Source organism: Poecilia formosa, unplaced genomic scaffold (assembly GCF_000485575.1).
Source record: "Poecilia formosa unplaced genomic scaffold, Poecilia_formosa-5.1.2 Scaffold61, whole genome shotgun sequence".
NCBI lineage: Eukaryota > Metazoa > Chordata > Actinopteri > Cyprinodontiformes > Poeciliidae > Poecilia > Poecilia formosa.
The window spans coordinates 1,272,212-1,284,826 of record NW_006800000.1 but is presented as its reverse complement, the minus strand read 5'-3'; the positions used below and the strand labels follow the sequence as shown (position 1 = coordinate 1,284,826).

Sequence of the window (12,615 nt, the reverse complement as noted above, 5' to 3'; positions counted from 1 at the left end):
TTCTGATGGCACACAAGTAAATGTTTGTATGCCATCGCCAGTTTTTCTTTTTTTTTTTTTTTTTCTCTTTTGCTGCTTCAATGATTCAAATATCTACAGAATCAGTCCATGTTTGTGAAGATGTAACTTCTTGAGGTCTGTGGTTAGACAGAGTTAAAGGTAGAGTTCAAACCCTCCAGCTGAACAGCAATTTATGCCTAATAACCTGATTCCATTTTCTCAGTAACAAAAGGGGGGCACCTTCTTAACAAATGGTGGGAAACTATTTATTTTAAAATTAGAACATCAATCAGACCATTAATAAATATATTTAATACATAAATATGGGCTTAATAAAAAGTATGCTTAATGCCTACTTAAAGGTTGTTACTTTTAATCTGACAATCAGGTCCCAGCTGAACACATATTCAAAATTATTGAATGTAACTGTCAAAGTCATGCGTTTCGCTTAAGCATTGCAGGAGATGTGGTAATCTTCAAGTGTCAAAAGAAGATTTGTTCAACCCTGGCTGAGACTTAAGAAATGGCTTACAGGGGGACTACCCTAAGCCCTAATTTTTTTTTAAATAGTTATACTTTGAAGAAATTGTTTTTGTAGGCCCATTTTTGGTGAGATGTTTTAATTTGTTAGATTTCTGTAGCGATATTGCAAGATATTTTTTCTCAAATGCTTTCTGAGTTGTCCTACCATACTGGAACTACTACACTTGGATATGAGGTTTCTTCTCCTTCACCATCAGTTTCAGCCATTTTATGGTGGGAATGCTTATTTTTAGAACAAGAGAAAGCAAAAAAAAAAAAGGTTTTCTGAACAGACGTCTATCCATCATAAAGCCACCATGTAAAGTAATTTTAAATGGGCTCAATGCTCTATTGGCATATCTTTGTAAGTGCTGGCAGAGGGAATCAGGCTAAGTCCATATTTTTTCAAAGATAACTATGAGCTGATCCCACTGAATCACTTCAGCCAGAAGGAGACTCCAATAAATCCCGCACTTCAGCTGCAGCCACAAAAATTCACAATTCAACCCAGGATCTAATCAACCAGTCTATGAACAATTTGGAGGTTTTCTCTTCAGCTGGGAATCTTATTCTCCTAGAAACCCAGAACACAATGATCTCTGTGTGTAGTGGAATTGATTATGACACTCTATTGACATGAAGAGCTTGAAGCTTTTCTTTTACCTGCTTCTTGAGATGATTTGGTTCCTGCTAGAGCTTGACCACATATTACAGTCAAGGTCAAATCAGTCAGGCAACTTTAATGCTGCATGACATGAATTGCAGAGCTTGTTGTATTTTTAATGCACCTCAGAAGATCTCTCCAAAACCCTTCAAAGACCATCAACCTGTTGTTTGATTTTTATTGTTGATTTGGGCACCTTAGAAAAAAGCAGGGGAGCATTGTTCATTATTGCCTCCCACAACAGACAGATTTATTTATTTTTTCTTACCATGACACATTAAGACTGTTTTTTATTCATTAATTCATTCAGTTAGTTTTTTTTATTACCTTTTAGCACTTTAAATCTCAAACCTCTGCTCAATTCCTGGCAAGGTAAAAAAAAAATCCACGGAAAAAAAGTTTTCTTCATAATAAGCTAAAGAAAAACACATACAAAGTAACAGCATTCAATAAATGACATATATGATATTTCTATAGGGTTATCTGGAGTGGCAAAAAATACTTTTTTATTCAGCGGGTTCTCATTAAGGAAACAATTAGCATCTCTTTGAATTATAGGCCCATGGTTTATCTTCAAAGCATTAAACCTATGACAGGAGAAATTGCAGCAATGTTAGAAAAAGGTTTATTTAAGGCTGATGGTACTTTTGCTGCACAAACATGAGTAGATATTATCGCTGTGTGTCTACAGGATATGAATATTTTGTGTCTGTGCATATGTGGCAAAAAAAAATATATATATATATTTATATATTTTTTTATTCAGTCACAGGGTAAAAGTCAGGAACAACCCAACACACAAAACACAAGTTTTTGTACAATTACTTTCAAATAACGAAATAGAAATAAACAAGACTGCTGCGGAACCTCAATGGATGCAGCTTTCCTGCCTGAACAGCGTTGTCCTAGACGAATTGAAACAAGCCAGCATGTGTGATCCCAGGCTATTCAGACATAGGCGCCAGTGAAGACCACTGCACTGAGGTTGGAATCTCAGACTTCAAAGTACATCTAACACAAAGGTTGTGCTGTAAAGATGACAACTCCATGACCCAGAGACATGTGTGAAGATGGGAGTCTCTGCCTTTTCTCGGTTGTTCTGACATATTTACAGACATCTCTGACTTCACACTGCACCACTTGTTAAGACTAGAGTACATAGGAGCTTTTCTCTTTCTGTTACATGGGTTGATTTTTTTTTCTGGTTGGCAATCAAATATTAATGTTATTAATGGTTTGAAAAAAAAAAAAAGGATATTTGTGTAACCGGACATCCACGTATCTAACAACATAAAACTAAGTGTTTTGATTATGTAAATATTCAAATGTGAACAATCTATAGAGACATTACAGGCCATATCTTCCTTACAATGGTTTTGATTGTCTAGGTTTGAAATAAATTGCTTTCAGAGTAGCAATAGAAAAATGTGACAGAAATAATAGATATTTCTATTATTATACAATTGCTACAGATTTCCTACAGGGACCCTAACAATATTCCTTTCACACTGAGCCATTCCTCATCATAATGAATGCAGTAACTCATCCTGGGACATAAATCTGGTAAGCTCCAACAGCACTGTGACACAGCATTTAATTACAACGCATGTCTAATTGAAGGACCCAAGGAAAATAGTGAGATGTCTGTTTGGCTGTAGTCGGGTTAAAAAACTTAATTAATTATGAGGCACCTCCCTCCCTCTTTATTCTGAGTCGCTGGCGTCCCTGCCTCAGTGAGCTGATGACATTTTCAGCCTCCCTTTCATCCTTCAGAGAAATGAATGGCGTGGCAAGAGCGTTATCAAATGAGCTGTAGAGCCAGCCAGTGAATATGTCATTGGGTGTGACATATTCCCTGATTGTGACTGCTCCCTGAGTGAATTGTGATTTATCTGTATGGCTTCCTCATCATGTTAACCGACTTGTTACCAAGCACCCCTAACCCCCCTTCCTGCAGCTGACAGGCTCAGTAGATCATCGGGGGATCTGTAGGTGAGGCTCTGGTTAATGTAGTTTGAGACCCCCTCCTGAAAAACAGAACCCCTGCGTTTGACCCCAGGTGCACCTTACTCCATTTAACTGTTTCTAATTATTTATGTGCAGCCATAATTAATGCTGTTTGGCACCTTATTCCGGACTTGCAGGGATAATGTTTGAGCCGTTGTGTTACAGATATCATGCAGATGTTCCTTTAAAGAATAATGCGTACAAATTCACAACAGTTTGTCATTGGATTACAATAATTTATAAATTAATAAGATCAAAAGGTGATGTGTTAAAACTATGTATCAAAGCTTTGCTTTTTCCATGAGCATAGCTAAACAAACATTTACAAACCTTTTCAATTATTACCTTGTCTAAAAATATGAACACAATTAGACAAGTAGCTTATTTTCTTTAGGCCACCTTACTTAAAAAGTCCACTTGTCTATCTGTCCATCCATCCATCATGGGTTGGATTGTGGGGGTACCGGCCTAAGCAGGGAGACTCAGATTTCCCTATCTCCAGCCACCTGGGCCAGCACTTCTGTGGGAATCCCAAAGTGTTCACAGGCCAGCCGAGAAATATCGTCCCTCCAGCGTGTCCTGGGTCTAACCCTATTCCAGTGGGACATCCCCAGAACACCTCACCAGACAGATGTCTAGGATGTATCCTAACCAGATGCCCGAGCCATCTCAACTAGCTCCTCTCAATGTGGAGAAGTGGCAGCTCTATTCTGAGTCTGTCCCAGATGCCAAACATCTCACCCGATCTCTAAGGGGGAGATCTCATGTCCTGTGGAGGAAGTTCATTTCCAATCACTTGTATCCTCAATCTTCTTTCAGTCATTTCATGAGGAATGCTCTCCAGCACCCAATCCAAGGATTCCAAAACGGGTGGGTAATCTGAACTGCTGTTTGGTGCATAAGCACAAACTTCGGTTAGAACCTATTCTCCAACACATAGGTGGAGGGACGCTAACGTCTCATTCACCAGGGTGAATCCCAACTTATAAGCTCAGAGATGGCAGAGGAACAAGGGGGCCCACTCCTGTCCAGTGCCTCTCAGCACAGGCCACTGAAGAGTGATAGGGAGCACAACCCCTTTCAAAGAGTCAGACCTGAGATCAGAGGTGAGTCCAACTATTTCTAGCCGGAACCTCTAACCCTCACACACCAGTTCAGGCTCCTTCCCAACAGGGAAGACATTCCACATCCTGAAAGCCAGCTTCTGCAGCCGAGGATGCAGTCAATCTATTTGACTTAAAAAGTCAAAGAATTTTGATTAAAGGTCCTCCAACACTCAAAGGGGTAAAGTAAAAACTTATTTAAAATGCTTTAGCTATATTCCTTTTACAGCATTGGTAGGGGCAAACCCGCAATTTTATGTAATTATTTCTAAATGTGGAATTTTATCCCATAGAATGAGTTCAAATAAGGGCTGGATTTTTCAAAACATTTTAGTATGAGATTGTTTACATCAAGGGTGAGAAGTCCACTTCTCGAGATCTGTACCATCTTGCAACTTTTATATGCGTTCCTGCTCTAAAATGCAGGAATGCGAGTCAAAAGGCTGAATTCCTTCACCCAGCAGTAACTCAGCTCTGCAGAGACCTGGTGACGAGTCATTCATTTGTTCCACATGTGTTAGATAAGGAAGGCATCTAAAAGCTGCAGGGTGGTATGTTTTCAATTTAGGTAGGTTAGATTTTAACATAACCTTTTATTTAGCCTAAAACATGAAATTATTTTAAGGCGTTTTACCCCTTTTTACAAAGGGTACCAAAACATGTGGAGGGTCATGGTACATAGAAAGTGATAGTCCTTAATAGGGTCTGGTCATATTAATATTAGTATATTATATTATATTTGCAAAACAGAAACTTTCTATTTCAAGACATTTTATGAAAGCAGGTCAACATTTTTACTGTCTTACTTATTTGTTTATAAGAAAGTAAGAGCTATAAGTGAAATAAAAGTTTTAATACACAATTGTCCAGGACTGTGCAGAAACATACTCAAGGGCTACACTTGCTACAGCAGTGAAGCTAAATTTTATCGGACTGATACTGTCATGCAGATGATGCTAAATCTATTCACACTCTTCATATTTGTTGCTTCTTTTGTACGTCTGTTATTTTTGACTTGAAACTTGTTCTTTCTGAAATTTCTTATCAACTTCTATTGTAATTAACAGTGCTGGATCCCAAACAGTTTTGCTTTTTTTAATTTGGTGCATGTCTAGTTCTGCTTGACTCTTAATCACCATTAGCTAAAGTAATAAAATAAAAAATATTTACATATGAAGTCACCCCTTGTTCTAGCGATTGATTCAAGTTTTTATCAAAAATGTGACCTAAATTTAACTTGAACATTTTTGGAAACTTAATTTTCAAAAAAATCTTAAAAATTGTTGACAAGACACATGCTGCTTTCTTGTACTAAAAATAAATAAATAAATAAAATAAAATTCTTTATGTTTGAATCACATCTCTAAGTATTTTTGATACATTCATCAGTCTTACTATTTTTCCAGTGACTCTGTTTGCCAAAGACAGCACATTATTACATGGCCGTTTGAGCAAAGGCTTGTTTGGGGAATAAGGGGCCATGGAGAACTGTCTTACCTCAAGCAGGTAATGTAGATTCCCAAATAATTCCTTTACCAGCTTCATACTTGTGTCACATCTTTGCTCTTGCCCACGTGTGGTGGCCCCACCCAAGCTTGATTAGCGAGTGCCTGAACCTGAGGTGCAGTGTTGAAAGGCTGCCAGCAGATACTCAGCACCGAATCAAAAGCCTCACTGTAGAATCAAAAGAGTTCAGTCTTTCTCTGCATAAACATGAGAGTCATGGAGGTGGTGGGCTGCACTGAATGTGAGCCAGTTCTGACACCCCCAGTGGTTCCAGCACTGAGTGCTGTCAAATTCAAGTGTCATTTTAGCTATAGTAAAAAAAAACTGTAATGAACTTTATGTTTCACATGAATCCAAATAGGACAGTCCATTGCTATCACACAATATTTAACGCTCCTCAAAAAAACTCAGAATATAAAGAATCAACAGACCTGCAAAAATGTTACCATATATTCATTAGTTAAATTAAGACTGGGCAACTGTTTCCACTTTTCTGACATTATTGTAGATGTAAATATGTTTATAGTCACTTAATGCATGTACAAAATAATGTGCATTAAGTCACTGAATCTATTTGTCCAGACCCCTTTTATACTAATGGTTCAAACAACATTTTGCAGAATCAAATGGATTTTTTTATATAATTGACAAACCTTGCAAAATATGGTGCTGAATATCCTGGTAGACACATTGATAAAGTGCAAGATAAAATAAATAGCTATATGAACTCAAATATCAGCTTTAACACAGTCTCTATGATTAAAATATGTTACTACAAGGAAAGATGGAAGAAGTGTAAAAGCCCACTTAATTATCAGACACAATGTCTAATTATTTTGGATTTTTTCCCCCTATCATGTTGAAAACAATCAAGTCTTTAGGAGAAGAAAATGTAAAACAATGTTGTTCCATAACTGAATGATTGCTCATTTTTAATCGTGTTTAACCTTCCTTCCTGTAACGATTACCTTAGCAAAGTCTAGAAAATCCTATTATTACAACTAGAAAATTTCTGAAGAAATTTAAACGGGGCCTGCCAAAGTGTGCCCGTCTAATGTTACAAATTAGGATCAATGCTAAAGTAAACTGCAATGTACTCAATAGCATGTGGAGAGTCACAAACATGTCCATTCTGTATGTTAAAATTACTGTACAAGTTAAAATGAGCCAAATTGCTAACATTAGCCTAAATGCTGTCACTAGCATGTTGTTTTACATTTTCTTCCTCCATTCAGTATACTAAGTGTGACTAATAAATAAGAAAAATAGATACAAGCTATTTTTAGGGAAAAGGCTAATGCTTATGGGGAGCAGTGAAATGCTAATGTTTGTGCTAATGTTAATACACTGCCTTGCTGCACAAGGCAGTGTATTAACCGACAAAAGAGATGTAACTTCTATCATGAATATAGATTAGCCAAAAACCCTATAAATTACAATGAAATACTGCTACTTCCACTAGCCGCCAGAAGACCCATAATCATTTCCCCAGTAAGCCTCCCAGGAGTAAGGTGGATAGAATGTTCAGTTCCAATGGCATCAACAGTGATGTCATCACTCTATGATATCACAAGGGAATCTCTCTCTTGAATGTAGCTCACAGACAGAGTTTTCTCTGATCCGTTCCACAGTTCTATCGCGACAGATCACCCTTCAGAGTACGTTTGATGTTCAGAGAAGCAAGAAGTTACTACGATATAGACATGAAGCAACAACAGATTGTTTGCGAACATGGAGCTTTTCCAGCTAAGCTTTCATGGGTCGACATGGTAGACCTCAACATCCAAGTCGACTATGACGCTGTCATTTTCCCTGTTGAAGATGACAGCGTCGGCCCCATTGAGCCGGAAGATCAATCAGAGATCCAGGGGGAATCAAGTCCTTCTGGCGACTTTGAGAGTCCAACATCTTTGGAAGTTGAGCAGGAAAAAACACCCTCTGCTGGCTTCGAGATAACCCCCTCAGTGGAAGACGTGGAAGAGACAAACCAACATGTCAAAGATCTGACAAAGCAGGTAGACGATCTTAAAACAGAGTTGCAGAATAAGAATTTTGAACTCCATCAGGAAAGAGACAGAAGGATTGCATGTCAGGCTGAAGTCAAATCCCAGCAGGAGGAGATTCAAAGACTGCAAAACATGTTGGAAAAAGAACGTCACCAGCAAGTCAAACGTGAACAGGTTTCTTGCTCTTTCAAAGCTACAACTGACAAGAGCGTTCTTCAACAACTGGAGTACTTCAAGCGGGAGGCTGCAAAATACGCCTCCCGCAATAAAGGTCTGATTGAAGTAATGGTTGAAGAATACCGAGTGAGACTTAAATATGAGGAGCAGCTCAAAAGTCACTCTGAGCAGGCTTCCAAATTTAAGGCTCAGGAGGAAATGGTGAAAGCTCTGCAGGGTCAGGTTGTAGACCTGAAGGTGGAGTTAAAACTTGCTCTAGAAAACAACCATCCTAGAGTCTCCACCCGACCAGAGCTCCCCCTGCAAACAGAGGAGACCAAGGATAGACAGACCTCCAATCAACCAGGGAGGTCCGAGGAAAAATGGACCTCCAATCAACCAGGGAGATGTGAAGAAAGATGGACCTCCAATCAACCAGGGAGGTCTGAAGAAAGACAGACCTTGAGTCAACAAGGGGTCTCCAGGCATAGCCTGGCTCAGACTTTGCGCCAACCCACACTCAGGCTGCAAACAGAGGAGTCCACGCAAAGCCAAACCTCCACACAAACATGGAGGTCTGAGGAAAGACAGACATCCATGCGATCAACCTCCACTGGTTGCATGGAGGGTCTTCATGTTGGTGTTGGCACGAAGGCCAAGCTAAGTCCGGCTCGGCCTTTACACCGACCCACACCCAGGTGGCACTAACCTAGGTACCCATCCAAACCCAGGTTTAGGTAACACTTTGAATTATGAAAATTTGAGGCTTTGCACAAATGTGCCAAAGCCTCAAGCTGTTTAACAAATATTCATCTATCATCTAACATACTTAAATGATGTTAGATGATCATCTAACATTTGTAACATTCTCACAAATTCTCACAGAGAATTTGTGAGAATTAATTTGGCTCTACTACTGTCCAGAAACAACCAATCAGAACCAAAAGGCAAACTTTTGGTTCTGATTGGTTTCTAATGTGTTGAATCATTCAGAGTATCAGAAACCAATCAGAACCAAAAGTTTGCCCTTTGGTTCTGATTGGTTTCTAATGTGTTGAATGTGTCTCAGCACATTCAACGCATTAGACTACTAGTGTACTGCAGCTATGCAATTGGCATAAAAACAACCTAACATTATATCATCATTATTTATAGAATGATTTAGAAAACAAAATGCTACATCCCAGCCAGCATGCCTAGGTGGGACCCATGTGGGGGAAAGGAGGGCCCTACATGGGCCCTAAATGGACAAACCCATGTGGGCCACCACCTTAAAGGGCTCTGGCCCTACACGGGCAAACCCATGTGGGGCCATCGTGGAACCTGCAGACAAACCCGTATGGGACCCATATGGTCTGCCCTCCTTTTCCCCACATGGGGCCCACCTAGGCATGCTGGCTGGGATAGGCTTGTCAAAACTATTCCGACCCATATTAGGACTTAGCATTGATTTCCCTTCATTTTAGTAGCTGTGATTTTGCCTAACCCAAACCAATACTAGTCTATTCCTAACCTTAACTAAACCTTAATTCACATCTTGCCTCTAAACATTATCCCTGACCCAAAGCAATGAATCCATCATATTAGTTCCAGGCTTTGGTCCTAATATGATGGACCTAATATGACACTGGACATATAGTGGTGCGTTCACACCAAACACATTTTGACCATCAGGGGCATCTGGTTTACATTCAAAGTCTATGTGGAGGCGCGTCGAAGGGTGTTGCAGTGCGTTTTGAGCATCTAGCGCGGCGCCATTTGAACCGTTTGGAGCGTTTGACGCGTCTAGCGCATCCAATACTCCACATAGACTTTGAATATAAAGCAGATTCGCCTGACGCCCAAAACGTATTTGGTGTGAATGCACCATTAGAATGTTTAGTTCCTATGGTAACAATGACATGAGCAGTGATNACTAAGTGTGACTAATAAATAAGAAAAATAGATACAAGCTATTTTTAGGGAAAAGGCTAATGCTTATGGGGAGCAGTGAAATGCTAATGTTTGTGTTAATGTTAATACACTGCTTTGCTGCACAAGGCAGTGTATTAACCGAGATGTAACTTATATCATGAATATATATAGATTAGCCAAAAACCCTATAAATTCAAATGAAATACTGTTACTTCCGCTAGCCGCCAGAAGTAAGACCCACAATCGTTTCCCCAGTAAGCCTCCCAGGAGTAAGGTGGATAGAATGTTCAGTTCCAATGGTATCAATGGCATCAACAGTGATGTCATCACTCTATGATATCACAAGGGAATCTCTCTCTTGAATGTATTTCACAGACAGTTTTCTCTGATCTGTTCCACAGTTCTATCGCGACAGATCACCCTTTAGAGCACGTTTGACGTTCAGAGAAGCAAGAAGTTACTACGATATAGACATGAAGCAACAACAGATTGTTTGCGAACATGAAGCTTTTCCAACTAAGCTTTCATGGGTCGACATGGTAGACCTCAACATCCAAGTCGACTACGACGCTGTCATTTTCCCTGTTGAAGATGACAGTGTCAGCCCCATTGAGCCGGCAGATCAATCAGAGATCCAGGGGGAATCAAGTCCTTCCGGCGACTTTGAGAGACCAAGATCATCGGAAGTCAAGCAGAAAACAACACCCTCTGCTGGCTTCGAGATTACCCCCTCAGTGGAAGATGTGGAAGAGACAAACCAACACGTCAAAGATCTTACAAGGCAGGTAGACGATCTTAAAACAGAGTTGCAGAATAAGAATTTTGAACTCCATCAGGAAAGAGACAGAAGGATTGCATGTCAGGCTGAAGTCAAATCCCAGCAGGAGGAGATTCAAAGACTGCAAAACATGTTGGAAAAAGAACGTCACCAGCAAGTCAAACGTGAACAGGTTTCTTGCTCTTTCAAAGCTACAACTGACAAGAGCGTTCTTCAACAACTGGAGTACTTCAAGCGGGAGGCTGCAAAATACGCCTCCCGCAATAAAGGTCTGATTGAAGTAATGGTTGAAGAATACCGAGTGAGACTTAAATATGAGGAGCAGCTCAAAAGTCACTCTGAGCAGGCTTCCAAATTTAAGGCTCAGGAGGAAATGGTGAAAGCTCTGCAGGGTCAGGTTGTAGACCTGAAGGTGGAGTTAAAACTTGCTCTAGAAAACAACCATCCTAGAGTCTCCACCCGACCAGAGCTCCCCCTGCAAACAGAGGAGACCAAGGATAGACAGACCTCCAATCAACCAGGGAGGTCCGAGGAAAAATGGACCTCCAATCAACCAGGGAGATGTGAAGAAAGATGGACCTCCAATCAACCAGGGAGGTCTGAAGAAAGACAGACCTTGAGTCAACAAGGGGTCTCCAGGCATAGCCTGGCTCAGACTTTGCGCCAACCCACACTCAGGCTGCAAACAGAGGAGTCCACGCAAAGCCAAACCTCCACACAAACATGGAGGTCTGAGGAAAGACAGACATCCATGCGATCAACCTCCACTGGTTGCATGGAGGGTCTTCATGTTGGTGTTGGCACGAAGGCCAAGCTAAGTCCGGCTCGGCCTTTACACCGACCCACACCCAGGTGGCACTAACCTAGGTACCCATCCAAACCCAGGTTTAGGTAACACTTTGAATTATGAAAATTTGAGGCTTTGCACAAATGTGCCAAAGCCTCAAGCTGTTTAACAAATATTCATCTATCATCTAACATACTTAAATGATGTTAGATGATCATCTAACATTTGTAACATTCTCACAAATTCTCACAGAGAATTTGTGAGAATTAATTTGGCTCTACTACTGTCCAGAAACAACCAATCAGAACCAAAAGGCAAACTTTTGGTTCTGATTGGTTTCTAATGTGTTGAATCATTCACAGCACATTCAACGCATCAGACTACTAGTGTACTGCAGCTATGCAATTGGCAGAAAAACAACCTAACATTATATCATCATTATTTAGAATGATTTAGAAAACAAAATGCTACATAGGCTTGTCAAAACTATTCCGACCCATATTAGGACTTAGCATTGATTTCCCTTCATTTTAGTAGCTGTGATTTTGCCTAACCCAGACATTTTGCCTAACCCAAACCAATACTAGTCTATTCCTAACCTTAACTAAACCTTAATTCACATCCTACCTCTAAACATTACCCCTGACCCAAAGCAATGAATCCATCATATTAGGACCAGTCTTTGGTCCTAATATGGTGGACCTAATATGACACTGGACATATAGTGGTGCGTTCACATCAAACACATTTTGACCATCAGGGGCATCTGGTTTACATTCAAAGTCTATGTGGAGGCGCGTCGAAGGCTGTTGCAGTGCGTTTTGAACGTCTAGAGCAGGCGCCATTTGAACCTTTTGGAGCTTTTGACATGTCTAGCGCATCCAATACTCCACATAGACTTTGAATATAAAACAGACTCGCCTGACGCCCAAAACATATTTGGTGTGAATGCACCATTAGAATGTTTAGTTCCTATGGTAACAATGACATGAGCAGTGATGACATCACTCTTTGATGCATCAAAGGAATCTCTCTCTCGAGTGTAGCATACAGACTGTTTATTCAGACCTGTTTCTTATAAGTTAACTTCAATCTGGAGAGACTCAGATGAAGAAAAAGGAAGAATTAAAATATTTAATGACAGGAATGAATAGCAGTTCTTTGGCGCTCGG

General features: G+C 40.1%; 1 long non-coding RNA gene across 1 annotated transcript in view; it reads left to right on the top strand.

Annotated features, from left to right (window-relative positions):
* Positions 1 to 11,297: 11,297 nt before the first annotated feature.
* The window catches only part of LOC107836461 (uncharacterized), a 4,316-nt gene continuing 2,998 nt past the window's right edge, over positions 11,298 to 12,615 (top strand). The window contains exon 1 of the long non-coding RNA XR_001662365.1: positions 11,298 to 11,523. This is a non-coding gene — a long non-coding RNA (uncharacterized LOC107836461). The remainder of the gene's footprint in view (positions 11,524 to 12,615) is intronic.